At 45.0% G+C, this 27,736-nt stretch overlaps 1 long non-coding RNA gene across 1 annotated transcript in view; it reads right to left on the bottom strand.

Moving 5' to 3' along the window:
* Nucleotides 1-27,736, bottom strand: part of LOC132251104 (uncharacterized) — a 151,150-nt gene that overhangs the window by 53,134 nt on the left and 70,280 nt on the right. The window contains exon 2 of the long non-coding RNA XR_009462892.1: nt 22,952-23,025. This is a non-coding gene — a long non-coding RNA (uncharacterized LOC132251104). The remainder of the gene's footprint in view (nt 1-22,951; nt 23,026-27,736) is intronic.

Raw genomic sequence — 27,736 nt, 5'->3', positions numbered from 1 at the left:
ACAAAATAATAACCTCAAATTCCTTTCCCACACATCTTTTACTAACATGAATGGGAAATATAAAAAGGAGCCACTTGATCCAGTAATAGTGCGGCAATAATGATGATGGTGGTAGAGTTATAATAAAGGTAAAAATGCTAATAGTACTACCCATCATGTGCACATTTATTCTTTGACTTAGAATAATGATGCATTGAGAAAATACACCCTTCTCCCATGTAAATGTACAGCATGTTCAAGGGTGAAGAACCCTTGAAAAGTGTCAGTGGTAGGATTGAGATGAAGCTGGAGGGCATCTTGCTCAAGGCCAGGAATTAACCCAGATCACCTGAGGCTAGTCTATACTGTAATAACAGAGCAGACAAAAAAACTTCAATAGAACCATTTTTTCAAATCATGTTGTCCGGGAGGGGTGAGAGGAAATGCTCACATACACGGTGTTCACAAAATGAAAAGTTTTGGCTTGTTTTGATGTCCGAGTTTCAGTTTTGTGTCAGAAAAGAACTGACATGTTAAAGCGTGCCAGTCAAAACGAAACTACGCAATTAATCCCGAACGACGCCGTTTAGCATCTTCTTTCATGGCGAGCTACATTTTGGACTGAAATCAAAACAAGTGTGATGTACGGAAATCCTTCACAACATGAAATCTCCACCCTCTACGTACCTCTTGCCAAAACTGGAAACTAAAATTTTGGTTTTTAATAAAAAAAAGTCATTGACTTCTTCTATGCATGTAATGGCTGAATAAAAAAAAAACAACCACAAACTAAACTGCCTGGAAAAGGTAGGATCAGGAAGAAACAGGCATCTGGCCAAGAAGGGCCTAATGAGTTGTTTAGCCTCATGTTGCAGATTTCAGAAGTTCAGCCGCTTGGCTGAAGTTCAGATACATGCTCCGTTTGTTAGATGCTTATCCAAAACAAATCACTTTGAAGGTCCCTTAATGCTCGAACAAACTTGAGCCCCAATCCTGCTCTCAACCAAGTGTTTAGTCATGTCCCCATTGACCTCCATGAGTAATTGATGAGCCACTTACTTTGAGAATGTTACAGGATATAAGGGCTTCCTGGGGTTTCACCTACAGATTGTGTTTTGCAACAGACAGATGGACTGTCAAATGCACCAGAAAAGGTGCAAACAAAGTCACTCTGTAATTAGCTCGAGCCTCAAAGAAAAAAAAAAAATTATTGTAATTAAACCCCATCCCAACCGAAGACAGATCTAACTTTGATAAAACTGCTTAACGTTCGCACGGCACATTTTGACTCCTTTCCATACCCCTGTGAAATACAAAGGTCCAGAGGCAATTTCTGCTTTCAAATTTTGCTTTGAACCTGAACTCTGTCACGTACCTTAGGTCAACGCTCAGGAGCAGCAATTTACTGTATAAGAATTAATAGTGCAATATGACCATCTTCAGCATGAGTCTCCTATTACCACCATAACTAAATTGAAGGTAGGGAAAATGCCACTGTAGGCTTATTTGGTATAAACAATGTCAAAACCAGCTTTTTCCTGACGGTTTGTGGGGCTAAGACCATACTGTGGAGTTCAGAGGAAACCACTGACAATAATTCCAGTGCTGGAAAAATTGAATCAAGAGGAAATGCTGAAAGAATCCAATATGTAGGGCCAACTACATTCACCAAAGCCAATGGATTTATTTATATCCATGATGAATTTGGCTCTCATGTTACTGATTTTGACATTTCTTTCTGCCTTTTTTTTTCCCTAAAAACACAATGCTGTTCTTTTCCTTAAACTCAAGTAAAAGATTAAGACAAAATGTGCTTAGGCATCTTCAATTACTAAAGGCTGAAAAAGGAAAATCTTTGTACCAGCAGTTATAGAAACACACAGGGTTAGTCCATTCCCTTCATCAAATGGTCATAACAGAGAAAAATTTGGGGGGAGCAGGATAGTGATGGGGTGGGGGGAAAGCATTTTTTTTTTAACAGATGTGGAACTGAGGCACAGGCTTGGCATCATCTGATGTCAAATACCATGGTACCATAGGGTACCAAGTCTGGGACAACTTATATTGGCAGGAGATCAACACTTCAATGAATTACTTGAGCATGCAAAACAGAGTTGCTAACTGTTCATAATTTTCATAGATTTCATAGACATTCAGGCTGGAAGGGACCCCGGAGGATCATTGAGTCCAACCCCCCGCCCCAGGGGCAGGAAGTCAGCAGGGATCAGAGGATCCCAGCAAGATAAACATCCAAATGTGTCTTGAAGCCGTTCAAAGTGGGTGCTTGAACCACCTCCGGCGGCAGTCTATTCCAGACCTTGGGGGCTCGGACAGTGAAAAAGTTCTTCCTTATGTCCAGCCTGAATTGGTCACGGTGGAGTTTGTGACCGTTCGATCTTAAGGACAGGTCATTAAAAATTAAAATAAAAACAATTGGCCATGAAGAGTCCATAAAAAAATGGAGCTTTCAGTTAAAAAAAAAAAAAAAAGGCTAAGAAGCAGTGAGTTTCATAGAATATCTGTTATCAGAGGGAGTTCAAGAGATGTTGAAGTGGAGACAGAATAAAGCCTTATGTCTGAAGAGGAGCAGAGTACCCTGCAAGGAGCAATCCCTCAGGGCTTTGTAGCCCACAGGAGCCTCAGTAGCCCCCTCCCCACCCCAGCCATGTGCTGCCACTGTGTTTTGCCTATTGCCCATACTTCCCAACCTTGTCCTCAGCATGACCCTATTTAAGCCTTGGAAATTTTTTGTGACCACAAAATGATGCAGACAAGGTCATAAATATGGCATCACAATGTTTATCGTCTTTATCTTTTTCATTTAAAACATTTCAAAACATTTTAACTTCTATTTAGACCTCAGAAATAACATTGAATGCAAAGACTTTACTACTCAATTTTTTATCATTGCAACCCCAAGGTTGGGAACCGCTGCTGTAAAGGCTGCTTGCCTTGAAGGTAGGCAGGACTGGGCAGTCTGGGGCGCTGAGCAGGACAGGGAGGGGGGATGGTATGGCTGGAATGGAAATTTGGGGCCGGAAGGTGGGAAGAGATGGCAGCTGGGAGAAATGATTATGCAGTACCATGTGCCAACCCCTCTTGGTTCACCACACATGCACAAAATATACATCTAAACCAGCAGCCCCCAATGTGGGATACTTGGCATTCATTTTTTTCTCAGTGAATAATCATGAAGAAAAAAAAGTCCAAATTTATCTTTTTACTACAATAACAAATGGATTTCACACACGCACACAACATTGCTCCTTAGTAGCAAAAAAGGCTGCTAACCAGCTTCACTATCCCTGATACTCCTTGTAGTCTGAGTTTGGCTGGCACAGACTGCATCCATTTTTTTCAGGAGCCTCTGGGTAGACCCAACACATTTGTGTTATTTCTTTATCCAAGTGGGACATACGTGTCTCTGGCCGAGAAAAAAACAATCTACATTTCTGCTTAACCTCCTTTAGTTCCTGGAACACTTGATAGATTTGTAACCCTGTTGCCAGCAGGAGCCAGAGCTCACCCAGCCCTGATCGGTCCATAGGAAAGTTTGTGACAGTCAACCAGGCCCTGCTCCTCTTCACAGAGGTTTCCTGCAAAACACTCCATTCTGGACCCAATTGCCACACGCTCAAACCTGGTTGCTGCTCAGATATTGTTTACACCCTTGATCCCAGTGGTACACCCAACCTGGTCATCAGCCACCCCCATTTCCCTAGTGACCTTCCCAAGATGGAAAAGTTCCCTTGTAGTACAAGGGGGTTACACTGGATCGGAGGGAGCAGGGTCAACGGGGGTAAAGTTGGGGAGTGGGTGCAGGAAGAGGCAGCAGGATATGAAGTTTGGTTGGGCGTCTTAGGGTGTGGGGTGAATAGGGGACCCCTGGGCTGGGGACATCACAACATAAGACTATTGCTGTAGTCAAATAAGACTGTTAGAGTTGGTGTTAAATCCCGAAATTTGAATCCCACCCTTATTCTTGCCATCCAGGGCCTGGCAAAAGGGTTACATTTACATTATATAAAACATTAGTCAAAACATACGTCAGTAAAAATGTGGCAGTCAGTAAGGAATTTGCAAGATTGTAAGTGGGGAAAAAAAAAATCTCGATGAAAGTCTGTAGCTGAGCCAGAAACAGGGCCAAGTTCTGATAGCCACAAGATCATATTTGCTTTGAAATTCACCAGAAGTCAAACGGGGATTTTGAATGGATTTTTGTGCGTCGTAACATGGAATCGTTTATAGCGGACTGGTATTAAAATTGGTAAAAATGAGGAACAATAGTTCCCAAAATAACCTTCACTATTAATGAGCAAAAGCTCTCTACTTGGCATAACAGAAAGGCAAGCAAAGGGAGAAATCAGATTAGACACAAGGAACAAATTTTCTTGTCTGAACAATGATGGACAAAAACCCATTCTGGCAATGAATGTATTCATGACATAATCACTATTCGAACTCTAGCATAAACCGGTGCTATCAATTCAACAAAACTATTCTGCTGATTAATAGAATCAGATATGCAGAAATCTATAGCGATTCTGCCTAATGGGTGTATTGTACTTCAAGCCTAGATATTCAGATTTGAGGTAATAAGACTGCTTACGTGCCTCATTTTTCCTCTAACAGTACTGCTGAGATCAGCAGTTATCAGCTAGTGATTGTACACAGCTTCTAAATTAACATAAAATTGGCTTTATCAGGATTCAGTGAGATCTTTCTCTATGTGTGTGGGGGGGGGAAAAATGAAGAGTACAAATTTAAAGGCAAAGCGTGACATTATGTACTGCAATAAAGTCTTAACCGAGAACTAGCTAGCTTGCTAGAGGGTTTTTTTTTTAAATATATAAATACATTTGACAATGCAGCATGCAATGCTTAAACAGCAACACATAATCATGGGCTGAAAACAAGCTGCCATAATTTATTATCAGTGAATATCTAGATGCTGGATTTTAAATCCTTTATCTACTCGTCTAAATGCTGCCACATTTATGCGTGCATGTAATAGGGAACCAGGGGCTCCTTTACTTTAAGGAAAGAGATGCAGCAGGTATGTCCCCGGGTGGGGAAAACAGTACATCATAGGCCAGCCCTTTAAGCCAACGTGGATGCAAGTAGAGAGCTAAGGAGGACTTAGATCCTGCAGGGGGGATTATTAACCCAATGTAGGAGAGTTTTAGTTATATAGCCAGTGGTCTTGCATTTTTGTCCTGATTAAGTACTGGAGGACTAGATGTACAGTAGGAAAGGAGGCCACAGGGGTGGCTGAGGGGCACACTGCTGAGCCCTGCCGGGGGAAGGGGTAAAGGGTCCAAGCAGGCTGACTCCGAGAGGGAGCAATAGGGTTGGCCGGGGGCCATCAAGAGACAGAGACAGAAAGTCCAGGCTAGAGCCAATGGGCCTAGGCTACCAGTCTACAGCTAAAGGAATCTGTAGGCTCAGACTAAGAAGGATGAAGCCTATAAAAGGGGGTACCTGGCAACTGAGTGGCACCTTTGAGGCATGGGCATGTAGGGATGCAAGTAGGCCCTTAAAGACAACTGATGCCTTGGCCCATGGGCATCACCAGGGTCAGGAGGGCGCCGCTTAGGGTTTGAGGGGAAGGACTGGCATCAGCTGGGTCTGGGAGGGACTCACTGGCCAAGGCAGGGTAGGGCTCACTTAGGGACCCTGGGGCAATCTCCCTTCTACCAACAGAGAAAATAATTCCATCAAGGTCTGGCAGGCGAAAGGAAAAGGGAGGGTATTCCGGGGAGCTGAGTGGGGCAGGAGCTGTGTGGCCACCAAGGGGTGGCAATGGCTGCCCCTGGGACACAGTCTTGTTACAGTGCAATTGCACCCAAAATTGATTATGAGTGCAACATTACAGACCACTGGGCTGTCCCTTCATGAATTTAACCCCGATCTATTCATTTACATTCTGTAGCCCAGGTGCACCAGGGTAAGTGCTCCCTCCTCCAATGGAAGGGAAGTGTTGGCTAGGCAGGAGTGCTGAGAGAGGAAACTATAAATGAAGCCTATTTTCCCTCTATTCCCTGTACAGACAGGCTGGGACAATATGGACTTAACTATATACAGATTTATTAATAAAAATAGACTGAAAGAGGTATAGTAGTAGACATATGTACAAATATACAACTTTGACATAAATCTAGACTCTGAGAGCAGAACCAGAGGGGAACTATACACTACCACTAGAGGTCCCACTCAGGAACAGGTAAGTAGTAAATCAATATAGGTAAGCACAAGTCAAGGACAGGTGGGTGACAGGGAGGGGTCCAAGCAAGGATTTCAATGGGATCATATGTCAACGAATCAACTATTATCATTACACAGGAATGACAAAATATAAGGTGCTATTTTGCAAAATATGAGTCGCATAGCATCAGAAATAAAACTTAACTCTTTAAGGGTCCCCAAGGCCTTGCCAATGCTCCAGGGACCAGTGAGGTAAAACCCTAATGCCCCTTGCCCCTTTGCCCCTTGGGCACCCCCAAGAGAGCCTTTAAAAACTCAAAGGCCCTCTCCCTTTGGCTTTCCTTCTAGAAGCCCCTTACTAGCCGGGAGGAATTACCCCTCCCCTATGGGAATCCTTTCTCTCGACAACTCATGACTCTGGGGCCCTGGATGGGTGGTCCTCGTCCCCCTCAGCTGAGTTGCTCCTCACATACGAGGTCTCCAAGGCCACTGGTTCCCCTTGGGCCACTGGCTGCTGGTGGCCCTGTACACCATTGCGTGCACTGAGGGCTCTGCCTTCTGCTAGGGGTTGGAGACCTGGGCCGCCTCGTACAGCACCGAGGCTCAATCCACTCCCAAACCCTCCATGTAAAGTTGTCTGCACCAAGCTGCTGGCCCTGTGCCAGTGGCTGTAGTTGGGAGTCACCCCGAGCTGCTCTCAGAGGTCCCGATCCCTTCTGGATCACTCTGTGCTGTGCCGTCAGCACCATGTCCTGGCCACTTGCCCGGGATTGGGGACTTGAGCTGCCTTGGGCAGCTCCCAGAGACCTGGCTCCATGTCCTATCCCGTGCACTGACTGGAGATGCAGAACCCGAGCTGCCTCATGCAGCTCCAAGGGTCTGGCTCTGTGCACCAGCCCATGCATTGCGTTCCTGGCTCCATGTCAGGTGTTGTAGACCCAAGCTGCCTCGTGCAGCTCCCAGCGTCTCGCTCCATGCACCAACGCCGTGCTTCTCAGCAGCAGGGCTGTGGGCCACGACCGTTCACTGCTCCCATCCGGCAAGGAGGGTCTCTGGGCACTTTGGGGCAACAGCTCCTGCCCGCTCTTCTTTTGCCCAGTCCTCTTCTTCATCCCTCAACGCAGCCACCCATGTGCCTGGCTCTTTTATTCCCTCTGGGGGCTCCGCCCCCAGATTGCAAACAAACCAATCAGGCTGAAGCAAGACACAGGCTTCAACCAGGTCCAGGTTCTCTGCCTCCCCGCCAGGAAGGGGTGGGGCAAGCCCCTCCCCAGCAACCACCTGATTGGTGGAAGTGTTCCACCAATCACAAGGAAGCTTCTCCAAGCCTGGACTCGCCGGACTGCTATAGGTAAGCCGACCACAATTCATAGATAACTTTTAGCGTACATCTCTATTTCTCTGTATGTTTTATATACAATGCCATATACAGCAAGTGTCTTGCGGGCAATATTCAGACTTCATGTTTCTGTTAACTCATAACTTAACTTGGCTCTTCTCCTCCTTGACATCCACATTGCACAAAACCAACAGCCATATAATTTATTTGCTTGACAGCAATCACATGCCCCCCATTTTCTGGAAGTGGATAGATTTTGGCTAACATCCAATTTCACAGCATCTGCAGTATCATCCTTACTAAAAACAAATGTTCTTTCTGGAGAAGGAAAGATCGTTACAGCTTTTGTTCTGTCTTGCTAAGAAGCTGTTAATGTGTGTCTCCTTGTCAAAGTATCTTGGAGCTTTTAGAAAAGAAGTCTTTGAAGACAAAACACCTTTTTCATGTGTTGACCTGTTTCTTTCTTCCAATTTATAATAGGAAACAAAGCACTGATTTGCCATACATTACAGAAAACTTTCGAGTCTGGAAGTGTTATATGAAAAATTCAATCCAAACCCATTATAATGCATTGTGGTTTCCAGAATATCCCAGTCAGTAATCAGGACATAACTGTGTTCGAAGTACAAAATTATAGATTCAACCCAAGGTGACAGTCTAGGTAACTTGCCAAAGTTCCCCTGCTTTTGGTCTGGGGCAACTTCAAACCTTGTAGGACCTAATGTGTCTTTAGATTACTGTAGGTTGATTCAATGGTTTCACATTGCCACCCCTAATGGTATCAGAAAGTGTAATGGCATGATAGCAGTTGCTCATGACAAAATAGCAAAAAGTGATAAGGGTATGTCAGGATATGGCAATACCATTGATTTGCCTTTTTTAAATGGACAAGGAGCAGAAAGTGGCAGTCTGAACTCCATTTCCCAATGCTAAATCTAGTGGGAATGACTACAGCCTTTTTTTTCTAGTTACAGGGCGGATTTCCTCCACAAGCTTATTTTAAACCATCTGAGATATGAAAATCACAACCAAGTATCTGAGCTAGCAGCCTTTATCATAGATTGTTAAGGCCTGAAAGGAACATTATCTTGTCTGACCTCAATAAAATAAGCCTATTATTTCTAGTCAAGCATATTTTCTTGGAAACAAGTCTTGACTGAAAGACTTCAAATGACAGAAAATCCATCCTGTCCATAGAAAAGTTGTTCTGATGGCTATTTGCCCTGTCTGTTTTAAAAAAATAATAATCTTTTGTTCTGCACTGGATTTGTGTCTCTTCAAAGTCCAGCCATTTCACATACTTGCATCTTTGCTTGTGTTTAAAACACCCACAATCAGAAATAGTCTTCCTTTTAGATATTTTTGCACAACGATCAAGGCATTTCTTAGCCTTCTCTCAAATGAACCAAATACCCTGAGCTCTTTGGTCTCTCATTACAAGCTGCGTTTTCCAGTCGTAGAATCATTTTCTTTCTAAAAACCTGGAATTTTAATCACCTTTTTTTACAGCTCGTGCAGTGGAACCGGACAAACCGCTCCATGGATGGCCATATACAGCGAACAAAATTCTTCCCTATTTCAGCCCGATTGCCCACTGCTTTGGCATATTCACAACAGACTGCTACAGTTTATTAGGATGAAGAAGAACAGCAGTAAAGAGCAGGGATTTGAGAGTTAAGGAAATCCTCTGGAAAACAGAAAACATCTACAAGTGAGCAACTTGGTAGGAGTATAGGCAAGTTAGGGGTAGGTATCTAGTGCCCCCTAGGGGATCCAAAAAAGGATGTGCTAGCAGTGGGACATCCCTATGCATGCAATTTTATATTGCAAAATTGTACAGCTGGGGTAAGGGCAGCTGACAAGTTTGATGAAGGCGACAGAGCACTGCTGCAACTTTGAACAGTTATACCAAGGAAACCAAGACCAGAATCGGTACCCCATTGAGCAGCTCACACACCTGAATTGCTTTAGCAGGTCAAAGCCTTAAGAGGCTTACGATGCCCTGTTCTCAGAAAAGCGTTGCCCACTCTGAAGCACTAATGCCATTACCGAAAACCTGTTGGCACCGGATGCAGTGGCTCCCTTGACAGCTGGCTGCTGAGAGAGGCTCAGCACAGACGAGAAGAGCAGAGGTGAAGGGGACAAACATGTCCTAAAACTTGAATACCTATGAACATGCCTGAATTTAGATATCCTAGATGCAAATTGAGGCAGGGGAGATGTATGCCAATGTAGGAAGCTAGTTTTGCACCTTGGATTGAGAAGTGGTATCTTGGGGGAATCCTTGAGTAAATGGTTGCCTGTAAATGCAGGCTATAGGGACTAGGCCAGGGGCAGGCAACCCCTGGCACGCGTGCCAGAGTGTGGCACATGAAGGCATTTTGCTTGACATGCGTGTCTCAGTGTAGGCAGTGGGGGAGCTGCGAGGGGCCTGATCCTTGTTGTGGCACGCAGCCCCAGCCCCACCATCGGCGTACATGTACCCGCTGCTGGCAATGAGCTGGGCTGGGGCTCTGTGGACCCCGGTGCAGCTGCCTGCAGCCACCCTACCACGTGCTGTGAGCAGCCCGGGCTCCATGGTGGGTAGTAGGGGCCTTCCTAAAGTCTGGACCAGCTGTGGCAGGGAGCCAGGAAGCTGCAAGTGGCTGCATTGGGGTCCACAGAGCCCCAGCCTAGCTCATTGTCAGCAGTGGATGCATGCGTGCCTCAGGGTGGATGGCGGGGCAGAGGCCAGGGGTGCACTGCCACAACAAGGATTGGGCCCCTCCCAACTCCCCCAGCATCCGTCCCTAGCACACTAGGCTATACTCTAAGAATCCCATCCCAGTCCTATGCTTAATAACTGGTATATAGTTATACCAGGAGGGAAGACTTGGAGGGGTTAGGCTAGTGCCAGGAGTATGAGCTGCCCTGATTTAAAGATGAGCTTGTAGTATTCAATGCCAATTATTCACTCAGCTCCAACAGGTTTATTCTGCCTATGGAAGAAAAAAAAATGAGCATTTTATGACATCCAGTGAATGAATCCCTCCTTTTGGGAGGTAAGAAAACTCCTAAGTTTGCAAACAAGGACATTTACCCAAAAAGGCAGAGTTCTGGATGCCCCATTTCACACGGGTTTAGCTTCTGCCATGTTGCTTTAAAAGCCAAGCAGCTAAAATGACAGACTAAGAGTCAGTCCTTCAGAGACCGCTCAACTAGAAAGCATGAAGATGCACCTGTAACAAGAAAGCATCTTATCCCCATAGGGGAAGCAAAAGGATGCCAGATGCCTGGCAGGAAGATACTGGGGCCCAGGCCCAGATCCTCAATTTGTGTACATTATTTGGGATTATTCAGTCAAAGCAGCTCTGACAGTTTTATGGAGTATTTGGTAGCCCACAAAGCAAGTCCTAAATTTAGCGGCATAATAAAAAGGTCCTGGGTGCAGTGACAGCAGGGGTAGCGACAGGTGCCCCATCGAAATCATCGGCACTCAAGGTCTGAGCTCTTGTTTTCCCAGCCATAGTTATGCTACTGCCTAAGTTACTTGGCGCAGGTAGAGTAAAAGCGAGTTAAAAAATCACTAAAAGTTGCTCAAAGTGCTTGATACATCAGCTTGGTAGTGCTAGTCCTTCAAGGCTTGCTGGTGTTTTCCTGCCCCATCTTCCTGCACTGAAGGGGCTCTGGCCTCAGTGTCACTCGTCAAGGGGTATTTTCTGTTCCTGTCGGCTTGTGTGGGATTTTAACTCAGAGGCCACTGTGCCATTTCACAGGCTGATTTCAATGCTATTATACAAAGGTCCCTATGACTTTTCAGGATTCATTTCGACTTAAGTGTGTTAGATTTGACAAGACATGACTGCACTTCTCAGTCACCAACTTGCCTGTCTTTTTACTGACATACTGGAGAAGAGACGCAGATGGGAGATGTTTGAGATATTAAATAAGAGTCCAGGGTGGCTTGTAGCTTTTCTTAATGGGGGGGGGGGGGGGGGAAACCCACACCCATAATCCGGCAAACCAAAGGAGAAACATGGCATCACCCCAGGGGGAAAGGTGGGTGGGAGAAGGAAGGAAATAGGGGTGCGAGCCAGAATCATTTTATCAACATTTTTGATCCCTCAGAGTGAAGTTGGCATTTTTCATAATGAAATCATTTTATAGAAAACTGGATAATGTATTTTATTATTGAAAAAGACATTTTTATGTTGACAAATATTTGGCCAGCTCTACCATCTGCAGCCACTGTGCCCATCAGTAGTAATGCAAGACCCCACCTGCTCCCTCCATCCTCTTTGGAAAAGAAGTTATGCTTTTACCAATGTTTACCAAGTCAATGCAACAAGTCAGCAGCTCTCTTGGATAAGGATCACCTTTCAGGTCAAGAGGAACCGTTTTGCCAGAGGGGTTGCAGGAAAGTCTATTAGTCGCCGACTCCAAGAAATGACACACTGACCATTCATCCAAGCAAAAGCAAAGCCATACTTCCAGCTATGAGACAACCCACATAGACTGAAAACAGCCTGGACTAGAGGGCTTTTGCAAACCCTCCTGCCACGTGTCCACATTTCAATCCATGCTTTCCTTCTGAAACCTTAAGCAACGCTGGTATAAATTCCCAGCCAGAAACCTGGAAAAAACCAAAATTACCTACCCAGAGCACCCTTCAGAAGCAATAATTCCCCACGAATAAGCACGGAGACTAACACTTGAAAAACAGAGGGAACGTGGGAGAAGTGATGAAAGAAATTTAGACCTACAATAAAAATTGGGAAAGCTGGCTGTTATTCAATATCATCTGTTAGCTAGGACTCCCAGAACTTCAGCAAGTAGCTAATTAGCCTGTGCCTCCTAATATTAGCTAATGCCCTTCTCACAGGTGCCCTGCTCACAGTCTGGACTTGCCAACCCTGAGAACAAACTCCAGGTAGGTCCATATGGCACCCATAGGGCAGCCCAAGCAGGACACCCCTTATCTATTCCAACAGAAGAGATTGCACCTGTAGGCTGAGTAGGGAGCCCTCGAGTTAGGCTGCTATCCCCCACAAGGCATTCATACTTGCCAGGGTTAATCTGCACCCCAAGCACCTTTTGGGTAATTCTCATGTCCTTTGTTATCTGGCCTAGCATTTCTTTACGCTTTAAAACATCACTGTAATTTAACCAAAATGTGTAAAACCACCCAATCAACCAAAATGCACGTGAAACCCAGCCCACTCGGGCATTTCTCCAGACCCATCGTTGGCGATCCCTCACGGTTGAGGATGATCACTCCCCCGGGTCAAGTAAAGAGTTGCAGATGAGTCTGTTGATCGCTAAAAAGGCTGATACTAGAGCTGCAAATGCTGCCAGATGCCACAGGTGGTGGCTAAAGGGAGGGTCGAACCACAGATTTCTTGGTCTCGTTTCATAGTATCATCGTTTCTTTTCCTTCCGTTTCTATTGTTTTTCTGCCCCCAGAGCAAGAGGTTTTCCCTCAAACCAAGATGCACCTTTTCTCACAAGGTAGCTCTGTCTCAGGCTAGTTTTCCCCCAATTTCTCCAGACCACCCCTTCTTCTCCACCTGGTGCTCTTGAGCATCTAGAGGGCTGGTCTTCTCCATGGGTGTAACTATGGTGGGGGGAAGCAGGGCACCTGCTGACTACGAGGAGGTCCCAGGATCCACCCCATGGGCTCTTCGCTGCAGCAGGGGAAGCTCTGTGATGCCTCTGCCTAGACACAGGAGCTGTGCAAATGCAACGCCACATCCATCGCTGTATTTGGGGGCAGGGGTGAGAAGGATAACTCGAACTGTCCTCCCCTTCCCCTCCCTGAGCCTCTGTACAGCAGAGAAAGCTCTGCACGACCCTGATTTTGAAAAGGTGGGGTGCAGATACTGAGATGCATCACCGCATATAACACAATTTTTTTCCCCCACCAGTTAGAAAGAAACTATGCAAATAAAAAAAATTCTCTCATGAATCTCAATGGTTATTTTGAACATGTCCGGCATTTTTATTAGCGCTGTTAAGAGGTTTAACTCTTTGAGGTTGAGCAGAGGATTGCATGCGGGGCTGACAAGCCGGGGAAAAACACAGGCAAGAGCAAAACGTGCCTGAAGCAAATGGCAACGATTGATAGCTTTTGTGAGCACAGAAGCCCTCGTTAGCTTACCATGAGTCTTGTCTGACAAACTTTGTCAATAGAGCATGATATTTCCTGAAGCTAAAGATGCAAGACTTTCCACCCCGTACCCAACCTGCTTTAACCATGCACACTGTCAAAGAGCCATGCAGACTAGTTCCTGCAGTAAACATCAGGAACTAAGAGATAGTGGTGCTGTGAAAAAAGAAAGAAGTTGGAGGTAAGAGAGGAAAAAGCTTGCTAGGATTTTTGAAGTCAAAAAAGAGAAGGAGGATCCAGGAAACTTGGAGATGCAAGAACTGAAATATGAATGGGAAAGTTGTTCATAGGGACATGCATTTCAGATTCTTGGGCTTAGACTGGAATATCAAATAGGAAAAGGCCGAGGGAGTGTTTCCAAAGCTAGCATTTCAGCTGCAGTGTCGTGTCTAATGTAATACATGCAGAAATGAACAGCTCTGCCTATTGTTTGGAACCTGGAACGGGCTGTGACCTGTGCTCGCTTGCTCATGCCAGGGAGACGCATGTTGAATGCCATTTGCTCCAATTTGCATATCCCCCAAAACATGATCAGAGCGTGGGCAATTATTTCCCTTTTTGTTTTATTTAATGCTGAAGCAGTTGTTAGCTGAACAGCATTTTCCAGCCTTTTGCATTCTGATTCTCTCCTGAACTCCTCCTCCTAGCGAGGGAGGACTCCCTCGACTTCCCACTTAGCCGTGTAGGAGGGGCAAGACGGTTGCAACACTTCCTCCAGGGACTTGTCCACTGCTTTCAGATTAAGCATCCTTGTGAAACAAGCCAGGGAGGGTTTTTTGGTTTTTTTTATGACTACATTAGACTGGGGTCCCACACTTCTGTGAGAAAACGAGCTCATTTAAAAAAAACCACAAAAAACTACTCATACTAGCTACTGGAGGACTAGAAAAGGAGTGGGGCTTGAAAGCATTAGGAGACAATGCAAGAGTAGCATAGAGTTGGACAGTATTCAGCAGCAGGTTTGAGCAGGCAGTTACTAATTGCTGTCCAAGATGCCGGTCTGGTTTTTGCCTGGATGGATGGCTCCTGCAGATTCGGAGGAGCCCACCACCCCAAGTCTTGGTTTCCTCTCAGGCCTTGGAGATATGCTTACGGGGATCACAGCTTTACAATGCGAGTGCTTCCCTGCTTATGTTGCTTGCATGGGAACTTGCTGCAATACATTTCTAACAACTCATTGTGAACACACGATCCTCGGACCATTGATCCCGGAGGGAGGAAACACCCTCTGCCCCACACACTGAAGGCTTCATCCAACCACCAGCATCACTGGAGTCTTATCAGCATTAAATTTCAGACCATTTGCCCTTATCCAGCTCCTGCCTTAGCAGGGCCTTGAGAAACAAAGGAGACTCCACCACACATGTCAGATCGCTAATAAGAGGTGTACGTCCGAGCCTCATCAGCAAATGTATTTCTGATTTGCCCAACAGCCTGCCGCAGGGTCTGGGAAGATCCACTCTGACTACTGACCATTGCCAGGTCATTAGCTAACAATGCTAGTCTTCCTACCACCTCTGGGGTTACCTAAATGCAAACTTCACCTTCCTTTCGACAAAATAATAGACATTTCATGGAGCAAACAACTGGCAACATGGTTTGCTTTTTTTTTTCTTTTTCTTTTTTGAATTTGCAAAGGGAGAGCACCAAGCCAGTTAGTCCTACAGCTTCTCACTCCCTCAAATCATCAACAATATGAGATTAACTTGATAAAAGATGGGAGGTGTTAGGAATCCACTGAGAATGATATTAAAGTGGGCTTCCTAGCAAGAAGCATGATGAAAAGTAATCTTTATACTGACAGATGATGAATCAAGGAAAGGAAGATCAAATTTTGATCTCATGCCATGTGCAATTCATTCCAGTTAAGAGAATAATTAAAAAAAAGCCATTTTCCAGGGTGCACAGAGGGAGGGGATAACACCCCATTTTTCACAGCCAAAGAGCCTGGAGGGAGTGTACAAGTGCCCCACACCAATTTCCTACCTGAGTTTTAAAGCAGGCAGCCCCACCGGTTTCAGAAAAGAAAAGTTACATGAAAGATAGAGGAAGGAAAAAAAAAAAAATCAGTGGTTAGAAGCAAGGCTGTAATACTTCCCATGAGTTCAATGGGTTCTGGAGCAGGCCCACATACATATTTTTAATTAAAGGGAACAAGAAAAGAGCTGGAGCATTGGGAGAAACTGTACGTTATAATATTTAGAGTAGGGCATGTGGCTCATTTATCTGCTGAATATCAATCGGATATTAAGCATATTCAAGTACGCTGTGATCATTAGCTGCACATGTTCTGCAACAGGGGTGGCCAACCTGTGGTACGTATGCCTCAAGTGGCACAGGCATCCTCGGTGTGTGGCGCACAGCAAATTGGGGAGGACACAGGCAACACGGTGGCAGACGGGGCAGGGCAGGGAGCAGAAAGCAATGCAGCCCAGTCAAGCAGGGAAAGGGCATGGGAGCGGCACTTAGGGAAGGTGTGGGGGTAATTTGTTGCAAGCCTGCCAAAAACGTTGCTTCCCACCACTGTCCCTATTCATGGGCATTCAAATTTTGAACTAAAGTGTCAGGTCCTGAAAGATGTATGTTGGTCTCGGGGAAACACATTAAGATCATCTGAACTTAGACTCCTGGGGCATATCTGCCCCAAAACTAATGAGTACTTGACTCATTATTTGCACTAGCCACTCAATTCTAACTCCTCTCCCATCAATACTATTAATGAAGCCCCAACTCTGTAGGGATCAAGTCCCTGATTCTAGGAGTCTAAAAAACAGACATGCAGAATGGGACCCGACTTCCCTGCCTTGTATTTCTTGGAGTTATTTACACCAGGGCAGAGCAGCAAAATCAGGCTACTCAAAGGCAGTTCCCCACAAAGGGCTATGACATCAGCTAATATAAGTTAGTCTAGAGAAGAAGAGACTGAGAGGAGACTTAATAGTAGTCTTCAACTACCTGAAGGGGAGTTCGAAAGAGGATGGAGCTGGACTGGTCTCAGTGGTGGCAGATGACAGAACAAGGAGCAATGGGCTCAAGTTGCTGCAAGGGAAGTTTAGGTTGGATATTAGGAAGAATTTTCTCACTAGGAGGGTAATAAAATACTGGAACGGGTTACCCAAGGTGGTGGTGGAAAACCCATCCTTATGGGTTTTTAAAACCCGGCTTGACAAAGCTTTGGCTGGGATGATGTAGTTGAGGCTGGTCCTGCTTTGAGCAGGGGGCTGGACTAGATGTGACCCCCTGAGGTCCCTTCCAACACTTTCTGTGATTCTATGATAGTCCTCCAGTCAAAATAATGGAGTAATGATGGAGTTCTACCTATATACCGCAGGTGAGAACTGGCATAGTATCCATTTACTGGCTGAGAACCACACACTCCACTCCTAAATTAGACAGCAATAAAGAAAGAAAGAAAGAAGGGGAAAATGCTGAAAAACACAACAGGGAAGATCTTATGTCAGTCCGTTTAATACACTGCCACCACAAGCAAGCATGCTATACAGTATAGCACCGCTGTTCAATCCTCAGTCCAGCTACCGTGGTGAAGCCAAATAAGTTTTTGGGTATATTTTTCTTTACCTCCACACAACTCAAACAGGAACTGTTTCCAAACCTCACTCCCATGATGATTAGAAAGTCCAGTCTGAATTTGTCCATGGCCAGTTTATATCCTTTGTTTTTCTGCCAACAGTGTCCTTTAGGTCAAATGGATCTTTTCCCTCTCTAGTATTTATCCCTCCTAGGTATTATTAAAGCTATTATGTCCCCTTTCAACTTCCCTTTTGATAAGCTAAACATGTCAAGCTCTTTTGTTCCCTTCTTCCTGGATCATCCTTATATCTGCTGCTCTGTACTGGTTCCAGTTCGAATCCCTCTTTCTTGAATATGGGTCACTGAGATCGGGCACAATATCCCAAACAAGTTCCAGTGGCATAAATGCTTCGATGAGTCTACTACTGCAAGGACATTTCTAGATCTATCTGTGGATTTCATTTGCCTTCTTCCCTGCCACATTGCAGTGGTGGCTCATGGGAATCCTATGACTGACTAATACATGCAGGTGTTCCTTCTCCTCCTCAATCAGCTTATGAGCTCCCTGTTTCTTGCAAAAAATTCTTGTTATTAGCTCCTCAATGCATGACTGTGCACTCTATTATTGACTTTCATCTCCTCTCTATTACTTTAGTCCTCAAGGTCATCCAATTCTTCCTGTATGATACTTCAGTCCTCCTGTATATCGATGATGCCTCCCAACTTTGCAGCATCAGCACATTTCTTTACAAGGTTCCACCATTGTGTGCCAAGTTTGTTAATGAAAATAGTAAAAAAGATTGATCCCAAGACCTATCCTTGAGAAACTCCAATGATAATCTTCCCTCAACTCAGCAAATCCCCTTTCAGCACAACCCATTGTCTGCCCTCCTTTAACCAACTCGCTTTACAGTTTCTTATATTCATTCCCAACCTTGCAAACATACTTAATTTCCCATGTGGTATTTTATAAAACCATCTATTGAAATCACTGGTTCCTTTAATATTTGGGGGAAGTAGTAGATATGCTGGAGGGTAGGGTTAGGATTCAGAGTGACCTAGATGAATTGGAGGATTGGGCCAAAAGGAATCTCATGAGGTTCAACAAGGACAAGTGCAAAGTCTTGCACTTAGGATGGAAAAATCCCATGCACTGGTGCAGGCTGGGGGCTGATGGGCTGGGCAGCAGCTCTGCAGAAGAGGACCTGGGGGTTACAATGACCAATAAGCTGAATACAAGTCAGCAGTGTACTCTTGTTGCAAACAAGGCTAATGGCATCCTGGGCTGCATTAGTAGGTGTGTTGCTAGTAGGTCAAGGGAAGTGATTCTTCCCCTCTGTTCAGCACTGGTGAGGCCACATCTGGAGTCCTGTGTCCAGTTTTGGGCACGCCACTACAGAAAGGATGTGGACAAATTAGAGATAGTCAAGTGGAGGGCAGCAAAAATGGTTCAGGGGCTGGGGGGCATGACTTGTGAGGTGAGGCTGAGGGAACTACACTTACTTAGTCTGGAGAAGAGAAGACCTAGTGGGGATTTAATAGCAGCCTTCAACTACCTGAAGGGTGATACACAAAAGGATGGAGCTGGACTGTTCTCAGTGGTGACAGATGACAGAACAAGGAGCAATGGGCTCAAGATGCAGCAAGGGAAGCTGAGGTTGGATATTAGGAAAAACTCTCTCAATAGGAGGGTGGTAAAGCACTGGAGCAGGTTACCCAGAGAGGTGGTGGACTCTCCATCCTTGGAGGTTTTTAAAACCCAGCTAGACAAAGCCTTGGCTGGGATGATCTAGTTGGAGCTGGTCCTGCTTTGAGCAGGGGGTTGGACTAGATGTGACCTCCTGAGATCTCTTCCAACCCTCATTTTCTATGAGTCTATGATTTTAATAGTTACCATCCACGGTAGTGGTGATGAGGATATTCTGGTAGAAAACTGAGGGTATTGTTCTTGTGCACCCATACTTGGACAAATATCCTACTATGGGTATAGCCTCCGGAATCAGCAGCTCCCAGGATGAAGTCTTCAATGACTATAAATGTGCAGACGATCCTCTACGGTTTCCCATAATAACACGATTCTAACGGGCTCAAAGGCCACTGTCCTTATTTCAAAAGTGTGTGCATACAACAGAGGTAAACAGGGAAAAGACTAGTACTTCTTTCTTCCAAATGTGACAGATTGTGCTGATGGAAGTGAAAAATAAATATGTTCAGAGCTTAATAGAAACAAGGAAATAAGGTACCACATCCTGAGCTTGAGTGTATACTCCATGCTTGGAAACAACGCTCCAACTTGGTTGCCATTTGAGGATATTCTAGGTCTGCATTTATCACAGCGACCCCAAAAGACACTCTTCCTGCCAAATAAAGTCAGCACTCTGCTTGGAATAACAATTTCATAATGATGTGGAGACAACATGGGAAAACACACATCGCTGGTTGTCAAGAGCTAAATTCAAACTGCGCAAGCAACATGGATCTAAAACCGTGCTTAGCTCAGTCCGGCACTCTGCCGACCCAGCTGAATATTTGGCAAGTCAAGCAGTGAAACACAAGATACAAACATTACACCCTCATCACTTTTAAACCAGACAGACTTACCTTGAAGGCAACTTAGTGTTACTTAGCAACGACCGAGAGATTGTTGCTTAAGAAATGAACTTTTCCAAGGAGTGCCATTTAAAGTGAAGGCTCGCAACCCATACTAGCTACCCTAGGTTGACGTTAGCCTTTTTTTTCCAGATGTGCCCACTATTGCAATACCGCAAGTGCGGCACAATAGCGGGAATCCTAGGAAAGATCAGCTGCTTTGACTCCTTGGTTCAGCGCAGCGCTGGGTAGAGAGAGACGAGCTGTCTCAGTACTGTGTTAGCACAGCACTCTGCCCGACTTTACCGGGAATAGTTCTTCTACACAAAGCACCGCTGACTTCAAAGAGCTGAGCACCATAGGAGGGCCCCGTTTGTGCAGATTGCATTACAGGATCAAGGACATAGACTCTTAATCAAAGCAGGAGGGTAAGGAACATATGCTGCTTTCTACCAAACCTTTACCCTTCTATGTTACCCCATGACATCGCATTCATGGCTCTCATGGTTGAACCCTAATGCTATTTTAATACATTTTTAATTGCTTTTTCTTCTTAACAGTAGGAGAATGGTAAGGTCTTATGCAGCACAAGAGAAGCCAAAGTAGAAATAACTGTTATTACAAAGCTGTGCAATCCAAAGCTCTTATTTTCCTTCTGGTGCCACAGCTGGATGCCTATCTCCCATCAAAGTCAGTCAGGATGTCCCCACGCTTGGAATAAGAAATATGCATTGCCATTTGCTGGCTGCAGTGCTAAGCCTCCACAGGCAATAAGTCCTGTGTCTGCCCAAAGCCTCACTGAATCCAAGAGCATCTATGGTAAGACCAAGGCCTTGACCTAAAAGCATTTATGCCTAAATTTGCAGCTCTCTCAGGCCCTCTAGGACACATCTTGGCTCTTCATTTGCCTTTCCAGCAAGCCCCAAGGCATTGCAGCACTAGTTGGGGTAGACAATGGACTTTCAGGCCTGCCCAAGGCTACAAATCTCCTCATTACTGGGGAGCAGGGGACTACAATATTTACAATCTAGGACTACAGTATTTGTTTGTAGGTGGGAGTGGTGGGGACTTTTGGCCACCTATCCGGTGAGTCCCCAGCTGTGCCAGCTCTTGGTCATCCCACTAGAGCTGACTGAGAAATGTGCTCAAGACGTTAGCTGAAAAATAATTTCTTTTTGTGATGAAAGATGTTTTGACAACTGGAAGGTAGGAACTATTCTAATATATTTTAAATCAATCATACAAGTTTTCCAACTAACCATCATTACACTATATTGTTATATAATTATATAATTACTATACTACATTATCATATCATTATCTTCTTTAAACTGAAGGAAAAATCAGATAGAAATTTCAAGCCTTCTATATATTCAGGTCTTCAAAGCTCTTCATTATAGCCGACTCTACTGATCCCCTTAAATTGGCAACATTTGCTCTTTTTGAATTTAATAGATTTCATAGACATTAGGGCTGGAAGGGACCTCGGAAGATCATTGAGTCCAGCCCCTGCCCCAAGGGCAGGAAGTCAGCAGGGGTCAAAGGATCCCAGCAAGATAGGCGTCCAAATGTTTCTTTCCAGGGTCATAATTTTAGACCTGATTTTGTTTTTTCTCCCATTTAATTTAAACAAAATCAACTCATAGTGATTTGATCTGAAGTTATTTTCTATGACCAGCTCTTCTATAATCTGCCTGCTACATAGCAAAAACCAAGTTGAAAATAGCATCCCATCTTTTTGGTTCAGTGATTATTTGACGGGAAAAAAAATGGCCGTTTATCCTTACACTCTGAACGTAGAGCAGTTTACAACTCTGAGGTTACAACTATTGGCTTCGCTAAATGACCACCAATGATACCAGCTCACCAAATGCATAAGCTACTCCTCCATCTTAAAGGAATGCAAAACTCTAAAACTCTTGGTTCAGAGACGATACCTTTTATTAAATGAACTAAGAAATTGCAACAACAACAACAAAACATTTTTTTTTGGTGATTTCCTAGTTGATCAAATAAAAGGTATCATCTCTGAACCATGAGTTTTAGAGTTTTGCATTTCTTTTTGTCTCAGACCAACATGGCTAACAAATACATCCTCCTCCATCTTAATGGAGATTCACCTGGGAGAATATAATGTGAAAGCCCCTAGAGGGTCCAATTGCAGACAGGGGGGGCCAATTCAGAAAGGTACTATACACACAACAGAAAGATGGCCCTTAGTTTCCAATCTCACTATGAGATGAATATAGCTCAATGATTACGATCAACACAAAAACAAAAGTCATAACACTGAGCTTCTGCCTGTAGCTCCCTGTGTGTGTATCCATCTCTTGTCCTTCATTTTATGCTTTAATTGTAAGATCTTTGGGATAAGGAATGTCTATTTGTTTTACTGGTACAGAGAAAAGGCAAGAGTCCTTCTGGCTGAAGCAGGGAGGCTAGAAACTCTGCTTGCAATGCAGTACTGAAAAGGGAAAGAAAGTTTTCTGAACATCTGATTGTGGCACTGCTAGGAGGCAGCAAGCTACTGCAGCTGTGATGAAACCATTTGCATATTTCCTGTTCATCACCGTAAAGTAGCTCTTCAGGTTTTGTGTAATTTGAAGCGGAAGAGGGAAAACCAGTGTGAAAAAAAATCACCAGGCGCCAATGTATCATATAAAGGCCTGGGGATAGAGACAGCCTATCACATGTTAACGGTTCTCCTAGATTTATTCACCTTTTAGCTGCCAATTTTGGTACTTATTGTAAGGACAGGCAAATGCAACTAGTGGAGTCCTGTATTTGATAAGGAACACAGCAGGGGGGATCACGATTTACCATTCAGGCACTAAAACAGATACTGGGGTCAGATTTCTCATCTGAGCAGTGAGAGGTGTATATTTGTACTGTCGCACGCTCTGCAGGCACCTGCTGTGTGCACATGTAGCAAGCAGCAGCCTTTGTATGAAAAGCTTACAAGTGCGGTCCAACAAAGGGCTGCCTGAGAACCAAGGAGGTCTTAGATAGTATCAGAGCTAGGAGTAGCACCCCATCCTTGTAGGTCCGATGCAATGTTTTAGATAGCTAGGTTTTCAACCCGTGGTCCTCAGGCCCCTGGGGATCTGCAAACCATATCTAAAGGGTCTGTGAAAGAGGACTAGTATGTGAATACCCACACTTACAGTTCAAAGGGGTCTGCACCTCCATTCAAAAGTGTCCAAAGGGGTCCTCACTTCCATTCGAAATGTTTAGGGGTCTGCAAATGAAAAAAAGGTTGGAAACCACTGTTTTCGATGCTAGACCTCACAGCCTCGTGTCAGCCTGGATTTCTAGCTCCTGAAAACAGATTCAATACCCAATAGCAGATATTCAAAATGTAACATTTACCAGGTGTCTTTGGAAAGCCCTTTGATCTCAGAGGGTTGCTTAGGTGAAGTGGGAACATGAATATTGCTCTAGTCTGGGTATCTCAGAGAACACAGCACGGTACAGGTTGGATGGGTGTGTATTGTGCCTACCACTCGCTTCAAGGGTTTACAGGTGGGCAAGTCTTAGCACAAGACACCTCAGCCTGACATGGGTCTCTGGGTACCACTGTGATGGCAATGTCAAATCATGATTAAATTTTAAAAATCCAGTCTGGTAATTACAGTAATCCTCATTAGGCAAATTCTGCCCAAACAGGACTTTCCTCTACTTTGCATTTTGTTTAGTGCAAGCTCTGATCCTGGCATTTGAAATCCATCCATTGTCTTACCCAGGGGTTGTTTGGCATGGTTATGCTTTTCCTTGCTCCAGTTTGGCAGGACTTTACGTATTTTTACACAAGTTGTGAAGGTAAAGCAAGAGGATTTTCTTGCAGCGACAAGATGCTGATTTGGATGCATGCTGTGTAATTTTTCATTCCGTCCAGGAAGAGCACACACCAACTGCTGAAACTTCCTTAGCCCGACGAAGGGTTTTTGAACCCGAAAGCTTGCTTAATAACTATTCTCCAACCATTTGGGTTGGTCTAATAAAAGATATCAAATTCACCCAAGGAACCTTGTCTGCTGTGTAACTAGCAATTCCCAATCGACATGGCCCACAGTTTCCAATGTGTTAAAGATTTAGGTCAGGAAGGATCACTGGATTAACTCCGGGTGGACAAAATATGGCCTGCAGGCCACATCTGGCCTGCCAAAGGATTTTACCTAGCCCGCGATGGGTGCCCTAGCCCCACCCAGCCCATGGGGAGCAGCCCAGGTCATGGTATATGCAGCTGGTCGTCACACCCAGGCGGACAGCATGGCTGGGGTGGCACGGCAGCTGGACTCTGCTTCCTGGCAGTGGCAGCTCCTTCTAGTTGTTGCTGCCAATGTCCCTCAGACCCAGTCCCCTGGCCCAGGCACCCCAGTCCGTCTGCCCTGCACCTACTATCAGGGGCACTGGACAGAGCAGGCAGGTGGGTAGGGTCTCCATGGAGACTGGCACAGGACCCCCACAGGGAGGGCACACTCAGCCAGGTGGATGGGAGGCGGTTGCAGGCAAAAAGCAGCATCCGGGAGTGGGACAGGTAGGCAGGGATGGGGCAGAGCCAGAATCACAGGGCGGCGACAGCACAGGACCATGCTGGGAGCGGATCGCAGTTCTGCCCCTGCGCCAGCCGTGGTCCTGTCCACCCATCCCACTCCCAGACACCTAGGGTGGCCATCAAAGAGGACAGCTACTCTGTCCTCCATTGATACGAAACCTGAGAGAAACATAAAGGACATAAAGGCATCCAGTTTCGTATGAATAGAGGACAACCAGACTGTCCTCTACGATGGCCACCCTACAGACACCGCTCCCTACCCGCCCATGGCCCCATCCCATCCTCGTGCCTGCAGGGTCCTAGGCTGGTCTAGTAATATACCATTTGAGGAGTTTTGGTGCGCCGTTGCAGACCTGGTCCACCGCCGCTCACCAAAACTTCCTAAGTGGCCCTCCTGCCCAAATAACTGCTCACCCCTGGATTAGATAATCTGCCTTCTTGTATAAAGATCACCACGTGACCCCATACTGAGTTTAGTAATTGGGATTACCCACCCTCCCCTGGATTAGACAATCTGCCTTCTTGTATAAAGATCACCACGTGACCCCGTACTGAGTTTAGTAAAGCATTGCATTCTTTAGGGCACTAAACAGTTTGCAACCAGCAGAGACCAGGTGATAGGAATGCAGTGCCAGGGAATGGAGATCTCAAGATGGCCACAAGCCATGCTACAGAGAAAAGCAAAAATCCCTGATACTCATGTTACGAGCAAGTCGAGGGCACTGCAGAACCATTTGTTCCCCTCAGGGCACACGGAGGAAAGGAGCAGGCAGGAGAAATCACAGACTCCAAAACTAGAAGGAACCTGATGAAGAGCAACCCTGAAAACCTGATGCACCGAGTCAGTCCATGCTGCTAAAAGGAGGAGCCCAGTGAGATGTACGTATGGTTTGATTTGGCAAAAATTTCTTCATGTGCTTTTCTGCTCATTAATTTTTTTAAATCAGATGAAGAGAGGGCTGCTGAGCATCACCGAGAGGGGGCTCAAAAAGGTTTAGCAATCCTTCTAGGAGTCTACTTGAGCCCTCCGGGGCAAGTAGAAAGGGAGAAGTCCCTGAGCTCCTTGCCCCTTCACATCAGCTCCAGGCATTGGCCCTGCTCTGTATTTGTCCTCATGCCAGAGCAAGGGAAAATACAATATATCCACTTTTTAGCAGCAGTCATCAGATCCTCAGCCTTGAAACTGCACACAGCACTTTTTTTTTTCCCTTTAAACCTGGGCTCATAATGAGGGAAAGCAAGAAGTGAGCGGTCAGGTCAACTGTACAGCGTAACCCTTTGTTAATGGAGCATTTCTGGTGTATGCAGTTCTTGAGGTTGAAATGCCTAAATTCCCTGGAATCGCATGGTTGAATCCTGGCAGGCTCAGTTCAGCCCTTCATCTTTAGGCAAGAGCCACAATGATTGATAGCGAAAAGAAGCTGGCATCACATGAAGCTTCACTGAGCAACAGTGATACTCAGCCCTTTCCAGCAGCACCAAGAAGGGAACCCAAGTATGTTTGCTCTAAAAGCACAGGCCTCCAGCCCATGAGCTAGGGGGAAATGACAATTAACCTTTAAGCCTCATATGGCATGCAGTTGTGGGCAATTGTGTGAACATACCCATGTACCCCTACACCCTCTCCCTCTCCCCCTACACCCTCTCACTGTGTGTGACCCTCAGTAATGTGTAAGCCCTTGTCAAATTTGTAGAAAACCCATAAAGTGATAAAACTATGTAACAAAAGTCACTGAAGAAGCCTCTGAACCCCTTGCACAAAAATCTGATGACCCCAACTATAACCCACCGAATAAAAATCTCTCATGAATCTCATAAATTGAGCTTGTTGACATTATAGGTCTTTCAGATAAAACCTCTGCAAACCCTAGGTCCTTGTTGCTCTGCCCTGTTCCACCATGTTTGGTAAGAAAAGTGCAACTCTCCCCTGTTTCCTTCATCCAAGCTATTATTCCCCCCATGCACACCACATGCCGGCTCCCCTTTTCTGGTGGTTGGAGCAGTGCCTCTTAGACATAGGCTGTAAAGTGCTTTTGGCTGAAAGATGCCACATAAATCCAAGTTATTACTATTTCATCAGTGCAAGCTGCAAGAGGGAACTTTGGGTGTATTCATTTTTATTAATCATAACCTTTTGTTCCAGAGAGAAGCCAGCCAGACGATGATATTTATATGTTAACAACTTGTTAACAAGCTGAGAAGTTCTTAAGGAATCTCATTTCCTTGAAAAGGAGTGGGAAGGCAGCATTTGTGTATTGGAAGGAAGAATGCTATCTAGAAAACAACTCTTGTTTGAAGGGAGGCAATTAAAGGAGGCTTCCATCACCCGGGTAGATGGAGCAAGTGAGAAGTCTTTAAATTGAGTTAAAAACAATCTCTAATGAATCCCACCCCTACCCCGCTTCCCCAAGAGAGGAAAAATTCACATAGAGTCCAAATAAATTGCAGTTACAAGCTTCTTAAACAATCCAGTCATTAGCACTCGGTAAAGCAGTTGCAAAACAGGATGAAGACCTACTGGTCCGCTACCTTTGTACTATGTATATCAAGTGGAAGACAGCTCACAGCAGCTTTACTTTAAAAAAAAAAAACAACTCAGCAATTATGAGCCTGGTTCTTCACATCTACTGTAGTCTTTCGCCCTTTATTTTCATTTCCTTCCCCCTCTCCTGCCACACTTCAGCTGAATAATTGCTTCTTATTTTATCTAGGAACATCAGGAGAAAAGTCTGTCAGACGCTTCCATTGTGAATGTGCTAATCTAAAGAATAACGAGAGGAAAATGCGAGCCAGAGGCACACAAGGAGCAGCACCTCCCGGAAGTCCAGGATTAGGAGAAGCAAGCCATGCACAGATTAAAAGAACTGGAATCGCCAGCCTGGGAGATTGTTTTATAGCTTGAAGGTGTTGTTGACTCAGGCCACTTTCATATAAAGTGAGCGAGCTCCTTCAAGCACATATCTGACTCCCCTGGAGCAGTAACTTCAGATTGGTGGGTGCACTGAGGTGTCTTTAAAGCTTCCATGTCACTGAGGACCTGCAAAAGTGGCTTTGAAAAGCCTTTGCACTGATTAGCAAAGGAAATCATAACAACAGATTGATGAACAGAAAGCCAGGGAGACCTCTGCTAGCTGAAATTTTGGCAGGTTGAAGCAGCACAAGCTTTTGTTGCTTCCCATTACCATTGCTTAAAAAAATATGTTCAAGTTCCAAAATATCTTACGGGAATGGGGAAAGAAACATTTGCTTAAGCAGAATTGTGACAGACTCTTGCTAATCAATGGCAAGGAGACGCATACAAGTGCTTCATTTTCTTTATTGGACATGGCCAGATTTTTGTCAAATAAGTATTCAAATGCACATGCGAGTGCAAATGCACACCTAATTTACATCC

This window comes from Alligator mississippiensis, chromosome 6, assembly GCF_030867095.1.
Source record: "Alligator mississippiensis isolate rAllMis1 chromosome 6, rAllMis1, whole genome shotgun sequence".
NCBI lineage: Eukaryota > Metazoa > Chordata > Crocodylia > Alligatoridae > Alligator > Alligator mississippiensis.
Note: the sequence above shows the minus strand (reverse complement) of the source record. Positions and strands in the feature narration are given on the sequence as shown.